Source organism: Pelmatolapia mariae, linkage group LG14 (assembly GCF_036321145.2).
Source record: "Pelmatolapia mariae isolate MD_Pm_ZW linkage group LG14, Pm_UMD_F_2, whole genome shotgun sequence".
Taxonomy (NCBI): domain Eukaryota; kingdom Metazoa; phylum Chordata; class Actinopteri; order Cichliformes; family Cichlidae; genus Pelmatolapia; species Pelmatolapia mariae.
The window spans coordinates 9424157-9445996 of record NC_086239.1 but is presented as its reverse complement, the minus strand read 5'-3'; positions in this window follow the sequence as shown (position 1 = coordinate 9445996).

Here is a 21840-nt window from a genome sequence, read left to right as displayed (position 1 = left end):
GCTTACCAAAGTCCTACTAAAATATTTTTGACAGATTTTCGAGCGCCGTGTACTACATAAAATCGATTAGGGGTCAGTAAACACGACCAGAATTCATACATAAGTCACACCGGATTATAAGGCGCACTGTCAATTTTTGATAAAATTAAAGGATTTTAAGTGTGCCTTATAGTACGGAAAATGTGGTAAGTTTCCAAATGCACCTGTGCAGCATTCCCTGTGTGGACAAACAGTAATTATACCTGTGTACGGGACTTTTTTTTATTTACATATCAGTAATCTAATAATATCAATGGTACAATAACACCGTAAGTGTAGTTTGTAAAATTAGTTTGATTATTTTTTAATTTTGTCTCTGAAAGCAGCTTTTACAAATATTATCATATGATGAAATAAAAACAATGCATTCGTATCCAACGAACACATCAGAGAGCAGCTCGGGGTTAAACAACTTGCCCGAGGACACTTTGGTGCGCAGACTGGAGCAGGCAGTAGTGAAAAGTCTCATTTTAAATGTTTGTTCTGTTTTAGTTCCACCGTGTGAATCTGCTTTTATTTATATTTGGAATTAGGGATGTATTTATGGATGCTGATTACAGCCATTCTGCGTGGGAGAATTTCCCACTGGTGTAGGATATGTTCTTTCTCTTCATGCTGTAAGTGGGGAGGAAACTCCCTGGTGTCTCTCTCTTTCACTAGGAACTCTGGCACAGTTGTGTTTTTGTGGACAGTATTAATAGCTCATCTTGCCACCGTGACGTGTTGGCGATCTCAGAGGACAACAAAAGGATGAAGACACAAAGGAGAAGATCTGTAAACCTCAGCATGAAGTCTGGATGGCCCCCCTTTTCCAGCTTCCTCCGACTTCCTCCCACAGTACAAAGACATGCACACTAAAAGTTTTTCCGTGCACGTGAGGCAGGTAAAGTGCTTGTATAGAATAAAGCATCATATAAAGTGTGATTAAAAAATATGGCTTGCAGCAGTCTAAAGAACTTTAAATGGTCAGACTAGAAAAGTGCCATATGAATGCATATCCATTACATTATAAATGGTTTCAGTTCTTTCTTTCAGCACGGAGCAAATATGCAGCAGGTGTTTGGATACTTAATGTGCGTCTCTGTCCCAGCTGTTCATGGCGATACTCTGCTCCGCCCCTCATCAGCGCTCATTATCTGCCTCATCAGTGTCCCGAACTCCCTCTTTAGTTAGAGATGATAAAGTGTTTATTTTCTCTTCACCAGTCTGTCTCGCAGTTAACTTTGTCTAGTTTGCTCAAGCTGGCAAAGCTGTTTGCTTCCTGTTCCGGTCTGACTGCCTGGTGTCTCGGATTCCGATTCTCTGCCTGCTGTCCAATTCCAAACAGTTATGAAAATGCGGTCTTGTGTATTTGTTTGCAAATTAAAATGAATACATGAACAATCACCTGGATGATCAGCTGTACATGTTTTTTTTACTGGCCTCTGGTGATTAAATACATTAACATACTCCCCTAGTAGGGCTGCCAAAATGGGCCCAAAGACTGAGTCATGCATCAGAGCTTCCCTCTCATAGTATTTACTGCCATCAGAAACACAGAGAAGAAACACGTCAATAGATATGATCAGTTTGGAGGTGATGAGTGCAGGTTAAAGGTTAAAGTATGATCTCACAAGTATCCAAGAACAGGCAAGGATTCAGCAACGGTAGATGTCACGATAGAAACTCAGATGACACACCCGCCTGATTACATCATCACCCCTCACTCATATCTAGTGGCTGCATTACATCACAGATCCATCACATGGGTTAGGAAGATGTGGTTTTTGGCTGGCTCCAGTGTAAATCACCGTAGTAACTCATGCTGAATAGCTACAATGTGACCTTGTATTTGAATAACACCAAACCTCCACAGAGTGCTCCGATTGAGCAGTTTCCAGAAGTTTCTGTGGAGGTTCACCATGAGTCTGTCCTCCAGGATGACACAAACAGCGGTGAGTTCTACTTCACCCGAGGAGCGTGGCAGAGAACATGCAGCAGAAAGGATTTTGCCACAGATACAATCTGAGCTCACCACCTTCATTAAAAATTAAGACTACATTTAAGGATAACCATTTCAACATCAGGTTAGCGCCACCGCCTAATGCACAGGTTGAAGTACAGGGGGCGTAACAGATCGCAGGATGTAGCAGGGAGCAGGTCAGAGAAAAGTCTGGCAAAAGTGAACAAGGGTAACTGTTCATTGCTGCTTAAACCCAAGATAATATCAAACAGCATAAATGAACAAAGCACCAATAGTTCACTCAAGCTCATCTTTAAAAGTGATCAAATACTCCAAGTGTAGGAGATCACACCGATTATCCCCTTCACTTGACTCAACAGTGTGATTGCTGTAAGTGTATAGAAGCTGCAGTGACACTTTATGCACATGATGAATGCAGCAGCACACCCAGAGGACCAAGTGAGTAGAGAATCACTGATGGGCTCATTTCTATGTATTAGTGCTGGCCCGGTGCTTCACCGTGACGGTTAAGGTTGGACGGCTGATTCACGCGCACATTATTTCCAAGTGCTGCGATTTCTCAAAGGTTGAAGATATACCTGTGCATCAAGGATGCATCCCCAATAAAATAAATATACCCTGGCTTCAGGCATCTGTCAATACTGAGAGCTGATCCAGCAACAGCGTTAAATTAAAAAGCTCTACTTCCCTCCCAATAAGGACGAGGAAGGATAATATGTTTACGCATCAGCAGCTAGGATGTCCTATACGGCCAAACCCCCAACACTCATCGCGTCTGAAGCAATATTGTTTCCCAGTATCTGTGATGTTAGGCCCAGTGAAACCTGGAAACACAGTGAGAAGAGCACTGAGGTCTGCAGGCTTCACAACAAAGGCCAGAATAAAGGTTTACTAAGGTTGCTGTTTGATGCTCTTTACTTCCGAGGGACTTCTGAGGCCCTGACATTCACCGTGGGCGTCTTACATCAGATTAGATCACCTCCGCTGCAGCTGTCTGAACACAACGCCGACTTTACAATATTTGCCCAGCTTTTAACAGGAACTATACAACAGCAAAACCGCACAAGTCTTGTTTAGGGTTGTCTGCATCTAATAACCGTTGCCATGTTTGTGAACCCCATCAGTGCACTTCATGTCTGAAGCTTTGATCAGTGAATTGCAGTGTGTGGACAGCTTGTCGAAACAAACAGTGGCTGTTAGCCTGACAGTAATCAGAACAAAGCAAACACAGGAGAAGAATGGGCCGCATAAATAGATGATTCATTCAGGTACAACAAAGCCTGGAGTAGATTGCTGTGAGTCACCATAGTGCAACACCAGACAATTAAACAAACTCACCTGCAGTTGTCCACAATGTACTGCACAATCTTGTCCAGAACTTTCTCGAAGAGAGCCGTGCGGACCCAGATGTGTTTGATGGCCTGGGCAGAGAGGGGCTGAGGGGGGCGGCTGGTAGTGGAAGAGCCTTGTCTCCTCAGGGGTTCGTGGCCCACGCTCTGGGTTCTCCTGCACAACAAAGCACCAGTTACTGTAATTAACAAGCCTGCAGGAGCGCTCGTGACACACAGGATTTCTAAAGCTGATGCTGACCTACACTTATATAAATTTCAACCTGCAAAAAAAACTAAACTTTATCAGTTACAGATAAAGAATAAATAAACATCATGGATAAGGATAAAAGACGCGTTACAATGTTACAACGAGTCTATGTGTGATTTGAAAAATGGGCAAAACAGTTACATTTTTACTCTTCTCTGCCTTCAAATGGCTCTACAGTAGATACATTATAACAATGACTAACTTCCTGTATCTATTTCAATACCTCTCAACCTCTCCCCAACCTTTGAGAGCATTTGTTCTCTCCCCAACCAATCACAGCAGATGGCCCCGCCCCTCCCTGAGCCTGGTTCTGCCGGAGGTTTCTTCCTGTTAAAAGGGAGTTTTTTCTTCCCACTGTCACCAAAGTGCTTGTTCATAGGGGGTCATATGATTGTTGGGTTTTTCTCTGTATGTATTATTGAAGGGTCTACCTTACAATATAAAGCACTTTGAGGCGACTTTTGCTGTGTAAATAAAACTGAATTGAATACCTGTAAATGTTAAAAGCACAAGCATGACCAGAGTGTCTAAGCTGAACCTTCTGACTGTGTTTGTGTGGTTGGACCATTCTTTTACATTTACCTGACAAATATCGTGACTATCGATTTTCTTTTGCACTTCCAGCTAACACACAGACTTGTATCTGTTTTTCAGCTCAGTGAAAATTAAATAATAATACAAAGAACAGGTGTGGAGCATGAAACACAGGGTACAGCTCATGCTCAGCTTCATTACATTTGACCAGTTATTGTTTTTCCTGCCTCTTTAAAAACATTTAATATTTGATAATTACAATAACAAAAAAAACGTTTTTTCCTGACAAACATTGGATGTATGTAGATATTACTTCAAGATCTCATAAAGTATCTAAAAATGTCATTAATGGTCTACAGTAACGCAAGCAAACAAGGACTGAATTTGATTTTATAAGCTGGGCAAAGGCTGAGCGAAAATTGCACCTTTGACCATGAGGAGGCAGCATTTAACAGCATAATAGGGCGTCACTTACTATAGTCCATTATGACGTATTAATATTTATAATAGCTAAACACCGGCTGCTTTATTAGTAAATCTGTTCAACGTCAAGCAAAATGTGTCCTTTTGTTCTGGACCTGAGCTGTGAGAAGCATTTCCTGAATCTGGATACAGATAAGATAAGATAAGATAAGATAAGATAAGATAACCTTTATTAGTCCCACATGTGGGAAATTTGTTTTGTCACAGCAGGAAGTGGACAGTGCAAAAGTTATGAAGCAAAAATTAGAATAAAATAAAATAAGAATAAATACAGTATACAACTGTACAGAATAGAATAAAATAAAATACTATATACAGTAGAATAAAATAGAATAAAATATGCAATAAGATAAAAATAGAATACAAGTGCTATATACAACTCAGTAAAAATACAACGATACCAGAAAAGATTATTGCACATGTGTGAATGTGTGTGTTGATCAGTTGGAGTCTTTGTTGTGCAGTCTGACAGCAGTGGGGAGGAAAGACCTGCGAAATCTCTCCGTCCCACACCGTGGGTGCCGCAGTCTCCCACTGAAGGAGCTGCTCAGTGCTGTCACAGTCTCATGCATGGGGTGGGAGATGTTGTCCAACAGGGATGACAGCTTAGCCACCATTCTCCTGTCACTCACAACCTCCACTGGGTCCAGAGGGCATCCTAGAACAGAGCTGGCCCTGCAGATCAGCCTGTTCAGTCTCTTCCTGTCCCCAGAAGAGATGCTGCCGCCCCAGCAGACCACACCATAAAAGATGGCTGAGGCCACCACAGAATCATAGAAGGTCTTCAGGAGTCGGCCCTCCACTCCAAAAGACCTGAGTCTCCGCAGCAGGTACAGTCTGCTCTGCCCTTTCCTGTAGAGGGCGTCTGAGTTATGAGTCCAGTCCAGTTTGCTGTTCAGATGAACACCAAGGTACCTGTAGCTGTCCACAGCCTCAATGTCCATACCTTGGATGTTCAGTGGTTGCAGTGGAGGATGTTTGTGCCTGCGGAAGTCTACCACCAGCTCCTTGGTTTTACTGGCATTGATCTGGAGGTAGTTCAGCTGGCACCAGTCCACAAAGTCCTGAGTCAGTCCTCTGTACTCCTTGTCGTCCCCATCAGTGATGAGGCCGACTATAGCAGAGTCATCAGAGAACTTCTGCAGGAAGCACTGGGTGGAGTTGTGGGAGAAGTCTGCAGTGTAGATGGTGAAGAGGAACGGAGCCAGAACCGTTCCCTGTGGGGCCCCCGTACTGCAGACGACCCTGTCCGACACACAGCCCTGAGTCCTCACATACTGTGGTCGGTCGGTGAGGTAGTCCAGAATCCAGGTAGTGAGGTGATGGTCCACTCCAGAGTTCTCCAGCTTGTCCTTCAGAACCGAGGGAAGAATAGTGTTGAAGGCACTGGAGAAATCAAAGAACATGATTCTCACAGTGCTTCCAGCGGTCTCCAGGTGAGCGAGGGAGCGATGTAGGAGGTGAATGACGGCATCATCCGCTCCAATGCCAGGCTGGTAGGCAAACTGAAGTGGATCCAGTGATGAGCTCACAAGGCGCCGAAGCTGAGCCAGGACCAGCCGCTCCAGGGTCTTCATCAGGTGGGATGTCAGAGCCACCGGCCTGTAGCTGTTGAGGTCCTTGGGGCGTGAAGTCTTTGGCACTGGTACAACACAGGAGGTTTTCCAGAGCTGTGGGACTCTTCCCAGCCTCAGGCTCAGGTTGAAGAGGTGCTCCATCACACCACACAGTTGGTCTGCGCAGGACCTGACGACCCTCGAGCTGATGCCATCTGGACCCGCTGCCTTCTTGGCTTTAATCCTCCTCAGTTCCCTCCTAACCTGGGTGGTTGAGAGAGACAGGCTGGAGCCTTGTGTTGATTGTGTATTGGATGCTGTTGTTGGGGGTGGGGAGGAGTGAGCAGGGTGAATAGAGGAGGTGTGAAGTGTCTGAGGTGTCAGAGGTGGAACAGCAGCAGTGGGGGTGGGTGAGTCTGCAGCCGATGTTGAAGACTGCCTCATGGCTGAATCAAATCTGTTGAAGAAATGATTCAGTTCATTTGCCCACCTCACATCCCTCCCAGGCAGAGAGTTCTGATGTTTGTGGCCTGAGATGGTTCTGAGGCCTCTCCAGACTTCACCAACGTTATTTTGCTGAAGCTGGTTCTCCATCTTCTGCCTGTAGCTGTCCTTCCCATTCCTTATCAGTCCCCTCAGCTCTCTCTGCACCCTTTTCAACTCCTCTTTGTCTTTGGATTTGAAGGCCCTCCTCTTCTGCTTGAGGACGGCTTTAATTTCTGGGGTAATCCAAGGTTTGTTGTTGGAGAAACACCGTACAGTCCTGGTAGGTACGGTGTTATCCACACAGAAATTAATATAGTCAGTAATACATGTAGTAAGGCTGTCGATGTCCTCTCCGTGGTCGTCACAGATCACCTCCCACACAGTCGACTCAAAACAGTCCTTAAGAGCCTCCTCGCTCTCCTCCGACCATCTCTGTACTGTGCGGGTGGCTGGTGGCTCCCTGCGCACTAAGGGCTCATACACAGGGACAAGGTGCACCAGGTTATGATCAGATCTGCCCAGGGGAGGGAGAGATGATGAACTGTATGCCTCTTCTGCATTGGCATACAGTAAGTCCAGTGTTTTATTGACTAGCATCAGGCTGAGAGACGAGCACTTTCATCTCAGACTGAGTTTGATCTTTGGTGTTTCAACAGCAATCAAACAAAGCCACTCTCACAGTCACTGTCAGGGTGGCTGTAGCGCAGTAGTTTGAGCCCAGTCTGTACTAAATATCCTTGGGCAAGGTACGAACTTCAAGTTGCTCGCCGATGCATCTATCAGAGTATGAATGTTAGATAGAAAGCAATTCAATTCAATTCAGTACAATTCAACTTTATTTATATAGCACCAAATCACAAAAACAGTCGCCTCAAGGTGCTTTATATTGCACAGTAGGTTGTACAATAATAGATACAGCAGAAAGTGCTTGTGTGTATGGGTGAATGAGGCAAGTTGTATAGAGTGCTTTAAATGCTCACAGAGTAGAAAACCACTATACAAGAAGCAGACTCCAAACCGTAACATCTGCCACCTTCTGTCTTATTCCCAGTACTACTGTCTCTAAACCATCACTTGTAAACCTTCCCTTTCACTCTTTCTGCTTTCCTTCTGTCACAAATCCTCCCTGACACTCGTCTCCAGCCACTCCACCCTGCCTACACTCTCTTCTTCATCTCTTTTGTGCACTTTGGATTCTGTCCAGTCCAAACTGGGACCTGGTTTCATAGTAGACGCACCTGCAAGCCGAAGAGTCTGCTATGATATTCAAGAATTTGTATGTGAGGAGAAGGATTTAAAATTTGATTCTGGGTTTAAAGAGGACCCAGTGCTCTCTGTTTCTAGCACCTCAGTGCTCGACTGCAGCTTCTGGTTAAGCTAAAGGAGTTTTTAGAGCTACCAGATTATAATGAATCATATACGTCCAGCCTAGAAGTAATAAATGCATTAGCTAGCTTTACTCTGAGACTGACATAAATAATTTTTGTGATATTGCGCAAATAAATGAAAGCAGTCCTACATGTCTGTTTAATATATGCATTGAAGGACATATCCTGGTCAAAAATGTCTCTAAGGTTCCCCACAGTGTTACTGGGATCCATAGTAAGGGCAGTGCTTCTAGGTTTTTTGGATAATATTGTTTGAATGAGTAGAATTTTTCAAAACTGAAAACAGGGCTAAACATTTGGTAGTTCTGTCTTAATCCTGAAAGTTTACAACTGTAGTAAAAGAGGTTAATGTGGAGCAGGCTCGGGGTGGGGGTGATAGTCGCCCAATAAAAGATGCCTTGGATGAACCACAAACAGTTTTTTTTTTTACCCTGGGCAGTGTGCATGTTTTACAAGTACAGTTTTTAATACAGAGTTTGCTCACTTCCACAGAAATGATCAATCTCTCTTATGAAAGCCTCCTTTTAAAAGGAAAGAAGCAACAATCTAGAAAAAACAGATTAAATTTAAATTAATTAAATTTGCAAGTAATCAAATAAAAGTATTTGATGCCCAAGAAAAACATGACTTAGTGCTTGGTTTGAAACTGTTGTTAGCAAGCACAGTGTTAAGACGTTTGTTGCACACATCCCAGGAGGGATTTTAATGCACTCCTCTTTACAGAAACTCAAAATCATTGAGGTTTCTTGGCTGCTGCTCATCTCGAAGTTTCAGCATCCACAGATTTTCTATCCGGTCTTTAAGTGATGACGTAACGAATTCTGCTTCCGCCCCAAAGTAGTCTGCATTTGTTAAGGCTGTTGTGTTTTTAACATGTTTTAATGCTTTGTATCTTGTTCTATTTAATCTCAACAAGCCCTTAAAAACAGTCAGTGATCGCTGTCGGCCTCTCTCAGTTTTTATTACCACTAATCATTTTAAAGCTCAGTTTTAAAACCCTTACGATGTAGCTACAGCCCAGCAGCAGTATATTAATGACTAACCTCGTATTGTGAATGGATTATCTCAGTTGTTCTCCTGACTGACGTTTGGTCCGTTTACAGCATCCTGCCATGCGATTGAATTTGTCCCTAACCATCGGGAACCCTCACATTAACTTTTATTGAGTGGAAAAAAGTTAGCATTCATCCTCCGGCTTTACTGTTTATGTTATCCTAACATAACTTTGTTGCGCTAGCGATCATGTAGCACATCAGTAACCCTACAAATGTCACTGCTTTTTACTTTCCTATCTTCATTTATGTTGTGATAGCAGAGCTGTACATTTTAATTTTTTTCATAAATCTCTCAGTCAGGACATGCTATATCATATTTAGATGGAAGCTAGCGAGCTAACTCCCTGCTAACGTCTAACTCTGTTAAATATCATAAATTCTGTTTTAATGGATGCCTGGATGTTAAACTTAATTGTTACACCAGGTAGAGCAGAACGCGGATCATTTTATCACAGAAGAGAGAATTTAGACAGTTTTTCAACTCTCGGTAATGCTGCAGTGATCGTGTGACTTAGGGACCTGCAGCGGAGTTTGGGCCCAGACATGGCTAATGACATCAGACTCAACGACCGGATAGGACTGAGATCTGGACTGATGACCTTAATGTTCATACTTTGGCAGCACGTTTTGGTTAAGTATTATTTCCATTCATGGCCTGGCTTCAGGTTTCTGGCAGAGGGAAGGAGGTTCTTATCCAAGATTTTACAGAATATGGCCCCATCCATTGGCCTCATAATGCAGTGAAGTCATCCTGTTTCCGTAGCAGATGCACACAGGAGCTTAAGTTAATTCCAAAGAGTTCGGTTTTGGTTCCATCTAACCACAGCACTTTGCTTCAAGCCTTCTCTGAGTCGATGAGATGTTCACTGGCAAACTTCAGACATGTTCTTGATGCTCTCGGATCATTAACAAGCTCCTCACATGTAGTGTTGGGTTGATCCGCCAGTTTTCTCATCATCATCCTCACAGCAACCATCAGGCTGACTCATAGTTATGCACTGGTCAGTGAAATCTTACACATACTATTAATGTGCAGTAGCAATTAGTAGCAACTTGCTGGTTGCAGTCAAAATACCAAACTTGAGAACGAAAACCATGTGTGACAAACCATGTCTATCCAAAGACTAACGTATTGCTGACTGAATGCATGCATTATTCATAAGCCATCAGGCTATTATGCATTTAATGTGGATGTGCTGCCTCAAAGCATCTTCTCTCATAAGTGTAATCTATTTGTAGTTTCAGGAGGTTTGATTTACTGTGTAAATATCCTTTCTGAAAACACGGCTGCCCACACAGTGCTGTCTCTGCTCCTTCGTCTCTAGTCTTTACACATTCTAAAATGTCAACAAATAACTGATTTGATTACAGTGATCACAAACAGGCTGCATTTGGACAAACGCGTGTGAAAAGAAACCTCGCGGGCTCGTTTAGAAGCCTCTGGATTTGCATGATGCAAATTTGGGGCTTGATGACGTGATGTGTTCAAATGACATTTTCTAAGGTTCAAGCAGCTGTGATGACAGATGTAGAGTTTGAGATACTTAAAGTACATCATGATGCATTGGAGTGTGTGTGTGTGTGTGTGTGTGTGTGTGTGTGTGTGTGTGTGTGTGTGTGTGTGTGTGTGTGTGTGTGTGTGTGTTAAAGGATTTTCAAGGTCTTAAGAATGCTTAAACGTTAGGTGCTTTTAGTCAGGGAGGGTAAAATTCTGGAAATACACAGAGAGATACCACAAATCTGACAAAGCAGTCCACATTTTTTTATCTGTAGAAAAATATTTTAGCTTAGCCTAATACTGACATACAGAACAAGCTAAGAGTAGCACTCACCTGTTTCCTCACCAAAAACTGCTAAACATGGAGCTGTTATATGATCTGAAAGGAAGCTCGTCTGAAAGTTAATTTGGAAGTAAAACATGCGTGTGGTGTGACCATGAAATGTTGGTAAGTAAATATGTAAAGAGCATGGATGGCTTACAAGAGGTGAGTGTATCCATACAGCTGTCTAGTCTTCATAACACAGACTTCATGGCTGCGTGCATGTGATGTGTTTAGGAGACTGTAGTAACATGGCTTACACTCTAACCCAACAGGCACTCGATTAGCCGACTTTGAATTCAAATAGCTCCCAAGCATCTTTGAATCAAGCAGTGACTGCTGAAGCTGAAAAATGAAGTCAGGGGAGAAGTTCCACAAACTGCAGAATCCCATGGAATGAACATTACCAATGACATTATTAAAACGCATGTTTACAGCCTGCTTTGGACACTTCTTTTCATCTGTTACTGCACTAATAACTGCATGTGTGAGTTGCACCTGTAGAGTTTATGAATGGTAACAAAGCTGATAGCTTACCACAGTAGTGACAGAAGGATGGTTATAAAACAATAAATCATAAAGAGAAAGCATCGAGGCAGACTGTCCACTGTAGTCTGTGACACACAGAAGTCAAACCCCTCATGCTCTGCTGTAATTACTACTCACTTCACCCCCATAACTCTTTAGCCCACTGTTGATCTCTGCTCATATTCTTTCTCTGGCCTCTCATTTCCCATCATGCTCAGTGATTCTTTCACCGCCAGTGGGCCAAACCATGTTGCCATGGCAAACAGGGTAAATGAGAGATGGAGCCCTGAGGTAGGATAACAGAGAGCATTGTCTGGGAGTGTGTGTATGTGTGTTTGTTCTGAGTGTGCTTGACTGGACGTATGGATTCTGGCACAGGGATGTGATTTGTTCAGTTTATTTTTATTTCAAACATATACATTCACCAACGTTTCATAAAATCATTCCATGCAGTTGTTTGAAAAGGAGTAGGCTGAAGTATATACTTATTTAGCCCTACCCCCTCAGGTTTACATCCTCATCATCTAAATTTGAACAACAAAAACGTTTACAATGCCTTCAACTTAGAACATTAACAACATTAATAACATCACAAATAAATAAATAAATAAAAAAAAATTTCTCATGTTCAACTAAAACTATATTTAGATTTGTTAATTTGTAGAAGAAAATAAACATCAGTTTGACTGCTGTCTTGGGTTAATTGCATTTTCTTCATTCTTATACTTATTTAAAATTTCTTTTTTGAGTTTTATTTTAAACTGGTTTATATCACTACTGACCTTTATTTCTTCTTTTAACTCATTCCAGAATTTAACTCCCGCTATTGAAATAGACATCCTTTTCAATGTTGTTCTTACTCTTTGCAATTTTAAATTCCTCTTCCCTCTAAAATTATACCTCCCTTCTCTTTCTAAGAACCATTTACTTATTTCGATTGGGAGCATCCCTTTCCTTGCCTTATATATTATTTGCACTGTTTTAAACTTGACCAGATCCTGGAATTTTATAGCTTGCGTCTTAATAAAGAGCGCGTTTGTGTGAGCCCTATACCCCTCCTGATTTATTAGTCTAATAGCCCTTTTCTGCATTATGATTATAGTCTGAATATTACTTTTATATGTATTTCCCCAAACCTCTACACAATAACTCATGTATGGTAATAGTAAAGCATAATATAACATATACAATGTTTTCCTATCCAGAAATTGTTTTACTTTCCCCAAGACTGCAATGCCCCGTGCTAGCTTTCCCCTCACATAAGTGATGTGCGATTTCCAACAGGCCTTATGATCAATGATCACACCAAGAAATTTTATGGTATTAACCCTTTCTAGATACAGGGAGTGCAGAATTATTAGGCAAGTTGTATTTTTGAGGAATAATGTTATTATTGAACAACAACCATGTTCCCAATGAACCCAAAACTCATTAATATCAAAGCTGAATGTTTGTGGAAGTAGTTTTCAGTTTGTTTTTAGTTTTAGCTATTTTAGGGGGATATCTGTGTGTGCAGGTGACTATTACTGTGCATAATTATTAGGCAACTTAACAAAAAACAAATATATATCCATTTCAATTATTTATCTTTACCAGTGAAACCAATATAACATCTCCACATTCACAAATATACATTTCTGACATTCAAAAAGAAAACAAAAACAAATCAGCGACCAATATAGCCACCTTTCTTTGCAGGGACACTCAAAAGCCTGCCATCCATGGATTCTGTCAGTGTTTTGATCTGTTCACCATCAACATTGCGTGCAGCAGCAACCACAGCCTCCCAGACACTGTTCAGAGAGGTGTACTGTTTTCCCTCCTTGTAAATCTCACATTTGATGATGGACCACAGGTTCTCAATGGGGTTCAGATCAGGTGAACAAGGAGGCCATGTCATTAGTTTTTCTTCTTTTATACCCTTTCTTGCCAGCCACGCTGTGGAGTACTTGGACGCGTGTGATGGAGCATTGTCCTGCATGAAAATCATGTTTTTCTTGAAGGATGCAGACTTCTTCCTGTACCACTGCTTAAAGAAGGTGTCTTCCAGAAACTGGCAGTAGGACTGGGAGTTGAGCTTGACTCCATCCTCAACCCGAAAAGGCCCCACAAGCTCATCTTTGATGATACCAGCCCAAACCAGTACTCCACCTCCACCTTGCTGGCGTCTGAGTGGGACTGGAGCTCTCTGCCCTTTACCAATCCAGCCACGGGCCCATCAAGACTCACTCTCATTTCATCAGTCCATAAAACCTTAGAAAAATCAGTCTTGAGATATTTCTTGGCCAAGTCTTGACGTTTCAGCTTGTGTGTCTTGTTCAGTGGTGGTCGTCTTTCAGCCTTTCTTACCTTGGCCATGTCTCTGAGTAAGATAACCTTTATTAGTCCCACACGTGGGAAATTTGTTATTGCACACCTTGTGCTTTTGGGCACTCCAGTGATGTTGCAGCTCTGAAATATGGCCAAACTGGTGGCAAGTGGCATCTTGGCAGCTGCACGCTTGACTTTTCTCAGTTCATGGGCAGTTATTTTGCGCCTTGGTTTTTCCACACGCTTCTTGCGACCCTGTTGACTATTTTGAATGAAACACTTGATTGTTCGATGATCACGCTTCAGAAGCTTTGCAATTTTAAGACTGCTGCATCCCTCTGCAAGATATCTCACTATTTTTGACTTTTCTGAGCCTGTCAAGTCCTTCTTTTGACCCATTTTGCCAAAGGAAAGGAGGTTGCCTAATAATTATGCACACCTGATATAGGGTGTTGATGTCATTAGACCACACCCCTTCTCATTACAGAGATGCACATCACCTAATATGCTTAATTGGTAGTAGGCTTTCGAGCCTATACAGCTTGGAGTAAGACAACATGCATGAAGAGGATGATGTGGACAAAATACTCATTTGCCTAATAATTCTGCACTTCCTGTATACATTATCAACACAAATTTCAATGTTAATGTTTTTCTTATAGTTTCCGAATAACATAAATTTTGTTTTATTTAAATTTAAGGACAATTTGTTTCTATCAAACCACTTCTTTAATATCTTTAACTCCTGTGTGATCACCTCCAAAACCTGTTGAAATTCCACACCTGAACAAAGTATATTGGTATCATCTGCAAAAATTACAAACTTTAGTATCTTCGATACTTTACAAATATCATTTATATACATAATAAACATTTTTGGTCCCAATACTGATCCTTGAGGTACTCCACATTCAATATCCATCAATTTAGATTTAAACTCATTTATTTGTACATATTGCTGTCGATTCATCACATAGCTTTTTATCCAATCCAATACCACACCCCTAAACCCATATTTTTCCAGTTTAATTATTAGAATTTTGTGGTCAACAGTATCAAATGATTTTTTTAGATCTAGAAAGACTCCAAGTGCATACTTCTTGTTATCCATACATTCAGTTATTTCTTCCATTAAATCCATCAATGCCAAAACTGTTGATCTATTATTTCTAAACCCATACTGGCAATTTGCCAACAATTCATGTTTATCCACAAAGTTATCAAATCTTTTTAGAAATAGTTTTTCCAGTATCTTAGAAAACTGGGAGAGTACCGACACTGGTCTATAATTTGTAAAACAATGCTTTTCACCTGATTTATAAATGGGAATAATTTTTGCAACTTTCATTTTTTGTGGAAAAACCCCTTCCTGGAAAGACAAATTAAATATATATTGTAGCGGTTTTACAATACCATCAATTACTCTCTTTACCGTTACCATATCAATATCATGACAGTCAGTACTTGTTTTGTTCTTAAGTCCACTGACAATATCATATATCTCCTTCTCTTCCACTGCTCTTAAAAACATTGAACTTGCATTCCTTACAATGTTTCCTCCACTCTCCCTTTCTATCATATCAACCTTTATTTCCGCAGCCAGTTTTGGCCCTATATTTACAAAAAAATCATTGAATCCATCTACTACTTTGTTCATTTTACTAATAGTATTTGTTCCTTCCATAAAATACCCAGGGTAGTCATTAGTCCTTGGTCCATTTTTTTATTATACTATTTAATACCTTCCATATCCCTTTCATGCTATCTTTATTATCTTCTAACTTTTTGTTGAAGTATTCTTTTTTACAAGTTCTCATTATGTTAGTTAATTTATTTTTATACTTCTTATATTTCTTTTCAGATTCTGTAGTTCTCTTTTTAATAAATTCTCTATATAAGGTGTTCTTTTTTTTACAGGCATTTTGCAGTCCCTTTGTCATCCATGGTCTTCCTGTATACTTATCTTTCCTGTTGACTTCAATGAGTAGGCTGTTTTCCTCTAATAAGGCCATGAATATGCTTAAGAATGCCTCATAGGCTTTATTGACATCATTGTGTTTATATACAATAGTCCAATCTTGTTTTATTAACTCATTTTTGAGACACTGCATTGTCTTTTCTGTTCTAATTGTGTTATATATCGTCTTACATTCATTTCTATGAACTTTATAGCAACAGTCATAAGTTACAAAAATTTGTGCAAAACACATTTACACACAACAATAGGCTTTAATGTTGTGTGCAGTCTCTCGGGGGGGAAAGGCCGACCAGATGTGACAGATGAATGAGAGACACTACACTGATATGAAGACGGAGCACTGAGCACCCAGTGTACCCGAGCACAGTTAACTCAGCTTTACATCAAATAACGCAGCCATGTCGCAATGAGGTTCACATTCTGCCTGCACATAGTTTATCCAGATATGGAGGTGTGTGTGTGTGTGTGTGTGTGTGTGTGTGTGTGCGTGTGTGTGTGTGTGTGTGTGTGTCCGTGTGTGTGTGTGTGTGTGTGTGTGTAATTTCTAACCATGAATGGACTGTATCTGAGAGATAATGCAACAGAGCAATACAGTTATGTAAGTGAGAAAGACAGAGTCCGCCGGGACTGAGCCGAAAGCCAGAAGCACTCAGCCATCTATTTTCCACTGAATACATTAGCAAGAAGGGATATAAGTATCGACAATCATGTTTTATTTGATTGCTTGTCCAAAATTTCCACATCACCCTTCTGAGAGAACAAGAGGTAACATGGCAACCGATGCAGAAAGCGTGTTTTGCATCTTTTTCAACAGGTGCCATGCGTCACACAGGTAATTTAATCACATAATGTTCCCTGCAAGTTCACTGATTAGTCTCACCGGTGTGAATGAGGCATTAACGCCAAGAACGCAAAACAATTTTAATCTCCTTAATGGGAATGGAAATATAGTTTTTCTTCTTTCCTTTTTATATTTTTTCTGTAAATGAGAGCAAATAGAGGAAAAAATGTGGAAAGGGGCGTGGCATACAGTTTGTGTGACCTTGACCCATGAGAAAGAAAAAACAAATGTGATTTTTTTTTAAATTTTCTTTTAAAGTAACATTTGAAAAAGTTTTCAAAAGTGAGTCCAAGAAATACTGGGAGCTCAGCACCAAAAATACGAGTCAGGTATCAAAGTAGGAAAAGAAGGTACACCATCAAAGCAAACAAAGTCTGTGAGGCTTCATATTTAATTAAAATATCATTACTGATGGATTCTGGTCAGAAGCCAGAAAAAGAATGAGAAATGATAGTGAAGACACTCGAGACCAACAGCATGAGCATGTAAACCTCAAATCTGGTTATCAGGAAAAACTTTATAGTTTTTCTATAGCTAAAATCATTTGAAGATGCACAGTATGCAATAATTCTAATTTAATATTTAATGTTTATTTTTTATTTAATATTGGTCTCTACATAACACATATTTAATGTTTTTTACATTTACAAACATTTAATGGTTAGTTATTATTAATCTCCACTTCTCTTCCACGGGATGTCTTCTATCCTGTCTTCCTCCCCTCATCAACGCCGCAGAGACGGTGGAGGTTTCTTCCTGTTAAAAGGGAGTTTTTCCTTCCTACTGTTGCCAAACAGCTTGTTCATACTGGGTCATCTGATTGTTGAGGTTTTCTTTGTTTTCTCTCTATTATTGTAGGGTCTTTACCTTACGAATTGAATCACATAAACAGTAAATCTGCTTGCACTTACTCATTTCTGTGTGTTGTTAAACATAATAAATAGTCAATGCAAATCATAGTTCATGCTAGATTAAGTGATCCGAAAATTTTGAGAATAACCTGTGATGTATTTAATGGGGATTTTATACTGTCATTTTGAAAAATATCCCAGTCTACATGAAAACACACACAAAAAAATGTTTTAAAGAAACGATGCCAGTGCATGCCAGAACAATAGGCATAACTACCCTGAACTTTACACCTTGTAGGAATGTTAGCCAATCAGAAACCTACAAACAATAATACAGTGGCTCTCCTTTGACCACATGTGACCTTGACATGTAAACGCAGAAACTGAACATCTTGATGCTGGAGGATGTTTTCTAAAAAGCTTTGTTTTCAGTGAGCTAAAATGCCATGCATGTTTGGACAAAAGGCCAAAATGTTTTTTAAAAAACCGCTACATTTACCAAAATTTCTGTGCAGTTATGGCCTAAGTTGTCAAAAATAAATGAAGCTGCGGTAGCAAAACTTTATTACGTGGTCATAAAACTGTAAATCTAAATAATGCTAATATGAGTCTATTACATTAACAGCGATGATACTAGGATTCAAACATTTCATAAAATCAAATTTTGCAACTTAAATCATTTTAAATGCTACATTAAAAAAAATTCTCTCTCATCTTCACCGTTTCCCTTTTAGCTAAACACACACACTGCTATGTAGTTTACTATGCATGTAAAACAGTTGAATAATACCTGAACTTTGAGAGGTCAGTGTACTCACGGCGATTGCGACTGTGGCTGTTTGGCCTCCCAGATTCTTAAAATGACCATAATTTACAAAATTAGTCAGCAGGAAGGTGTTTACTGGTGTCACAGAGCCAACAAGCCAACGGTAATTTTCAGCTATTCAATATTTAAATAAAACCTGGTGCTGGCCATTAAAAAGAATGCAGGTATAAGGGGCTTCAAGGTGGTCATTTATTTGGTATGTTTGGATTAATTGTAGCTTAATTCATTTCACTGCCAGACTTCAGGGCAATTTAATGCTTGTGTTCCACATTTTTCTTCTTGAATCAGTTTTTTATATATATCATCCACTTACACTCCTGAAATTCATATTTGTAACTTCTGTTAAACATTATTAAAACATTGTTTTGTGAACTTGGCCAACCTCTGCTTCATCGAAACAGCAAAAACTGACAGCACCTCTGTGATAAAAGCAAAGTGTCACGGCTGAATAGGTTGATGCGGTGCGCTGTGTGGCGAGTCCAAGACGCTGACATGTTGTCACTGACGGTGGTGGAGAGATGCAACCACACTGCGTCCTCACTGCTGTGGGTCTCTGCGGTGAGCAGGACAGCAGGCTGTTGCACACACCCACCATCTGCTGTGGAGCTATGATTCATGATGATATGATGTCAGCTCATTAGTTTACTGTTGTGTATGTGTTTGAGTTAAACTCCAATGGTACCTGTGGGGGCCATGGCAGCAATTTGTAGGATAAAGCTAGACTCAAAAAATATTTAGGAACAAAATAAGTGGAACAAAATGAATGCAGTGTGAAAAATAAAAAAAATGGCGGGGGGGGGGGGTCAAGCAAAGCACATGCTGGTAGTATTTATTCAAGGCAAAAAGAGACTCTTCAAATGTACTTGATTAATTGATCATCAGCAAGTGTGGGCATCATTCAGGTTTGTGTCATCCATAAAGACATGGATGAGCCAGTTTGGTGTGGACGAACTTGACTGGCCTGCACAGAGTCCTGATCCCCCAATAGAACACCTTTGCGATGAATTAGAGCGGACACTGTGAGCTAGGCGTTCTCATCCAACATTAGCATCCTCTGGAAGAATTGTCAAAAATCCCCACATTCCTAAACCATGTGGAAAGTCTTTGCAGGAGCTGTTATAGCTGTACCAATATCCCTACCAATATCATATTAAACCTTATGAATTAAGAATAGGATATTTCAATGTGCCACTGTTGGGACACATTGAAATATAAACAAGGTCAGTTTTTGCTGATTTTCAAGTTTCAAAGAACTTTATTTTGTAATGTATAGATGTCACCGATCCAACAGTGATTATATTTTTAGTGTTTGAGAGATTTGCAAAAGCTGGCATGGTCACTCTATATAGTGAACGTGGGGAATATACACAGTGTAATGGCGCCCTCTAGTGTATGCAATAGTGACTATTACTGAAGTTTAATGCAAGTCGCTCCTCAGACTTGCAAGATTTGAATTTAGTTCAATTTAAATTAATTCATTTATTCCATATTTTGACAAGTGAAAGAAAAATAATTTAGTCATTTATTCAAGAAGAGTATGAGATATAATATTGTGTATTGTACAAAAAGCATGAGAATCTAGTATGGCCCCCTTTAGCAAGATTTATGAAAGGCATTTGGCATTGTTGTTATAAACCCTCTCTGATGTTCACTTTTCTAGGCAAAATTCCTTCAGCTGTGATATTTCTGACTTCAAATTTCCATAAATTCCAATGACATTCCAAATCTGGCTTTGGCAAGGCTGTAGCGCTCTGCCTTTTCTTTTTGAGCCAATCACTGGTGGATTTGTTCTCTGGTGAAAGTGTTTAGGATCATTACCCTTTTGCAAGGTCCACTTCAGGTTCAACCTTAGCTTTCAAGCCATTTTTAATATCCTGTGCTGTGACCCAGACCAGGTTCCTCTCCTGAAATGCCATCTTGTGTCTGAGCCAAACAGATCTTAATCCTTTGATTAAAGGGCATTATCTGTAAGGCCTGGTTTTCCCCATATGTTTAAGTTTTGCAGTACCTTCCTGGCATGTATTTTAAATTTGTGGAACCTTGTTGTGATTGTTGATGTGTCTGCTCTGACAGCAACAGCAGCAAGAGTCATCATCCCAAGAGACTTCTGCTCTTGGGCTGAATTTGTCAGGGCAGACTGGGGTGAACAAAGCTGCTTGAAATCTGCCCTCCATGATGATGGTGGTGTGCAATCAAGTGATTTATTTCACTGCAATTAGTATTTTTTTTTTATTTAAAATCCTTGCCAGACCCCCTACCACCCCCACCAAACAAAAGGCCCGAGGGAGCTCTTTAGATCTTTGTATGATGACACCACGCACTTTACTGTGGCGGATATTTGAACAGCGAGGCTCTAACTAGCGGTCCCTGGAACCTCTGATTCTAATTATCATGGATTAGGGTGTACTTTTCCAAGTGATTTTGTATTTTTACATATTTATCTTAATATTTACTTGTCCAAACATTCAAAAGACAATTTAAATACTTCCTCGTGATTTTTATATATATGGCAAAGTATCTGAAATGAAACTTCAAAGCAGGATGAGGCCATGGAAAAATCCAAATGTGTTCCCTGTGCATTTGAATGCTGTGTTTCAGTGTAGATATTAAAAGGGCGGACAGAAAAAAGTCACTTTTTTGCAGGTGTTTATTTGGAAATCAGCACTTTAGATCTGCTTATTAGACTCTTGATTCCACATACAGTTTATCTTCATATCCCCAAAACCATATTTTTCAGGGTTTATCTGCCTCCATCAAAAAGAAAGATAAAATCTTTGTAAAATTTCAAACATTCAACAGATGTGCATACAAGTGTGTCCTATAAACCTTCATTTATAATCCATTTGCAGATAAACAGGAAAATAAACAGCAGATGGATTTTAGATACAGCATCACTCAGATGTAAAATCTCAAGTGAATGTCAGACTAAGATCTCGTCTCCATACAAAGCGTCACCGCTCACGTTTCCCCTGACTTTGATGTGTGCTTGGAAGTCTTAACTGCAGACAGCTCTGGTTCACATGACTGACTCAAGCCAGTTTGTCCCATCCAGTCAGCAGCACTCTCAAACGTGCTGACCCACTGTGGAAAAAAAAAACCTTGTAATGCTGTCTAAGGGTTTTCCCTCTGGTCCAACTTTATCTAGTCACGGTACCCAGAACAAACATGCTTTGGAAGGATTACATGGTGAGGAATGATGGTGTAACAGTGGTAAAAATGTCATGTGAAAACCGGTTCCAGCTGAGCGCGATCATGCAGCTGAGGCTGGAGATAAGGCGGTACGACCCCCTCCTCCCTACGTGAAGCGGTGTGGTGTCAGCAGGGAGACGGCGGCTCTCCTAACACGTGTTATAAGATGATACAGGTTTAAAATGAAGGCCTCACTGTGGTTACACACAGGTCGACTTACAGCCTACAAAAGGTGCTGCTGTAGGTCGATTGTGTGAAGCGCTGCTGAACAGAGACCACACTGACTTAAAAGAGTATAAATGAATATAAAAAAGGAGGAAGAATGTTTGAACAGCACTGCTTATTTATTTGTACAGGCAGAGTTTGCTGAGCTTACACACTCTGTTGGCCCGAG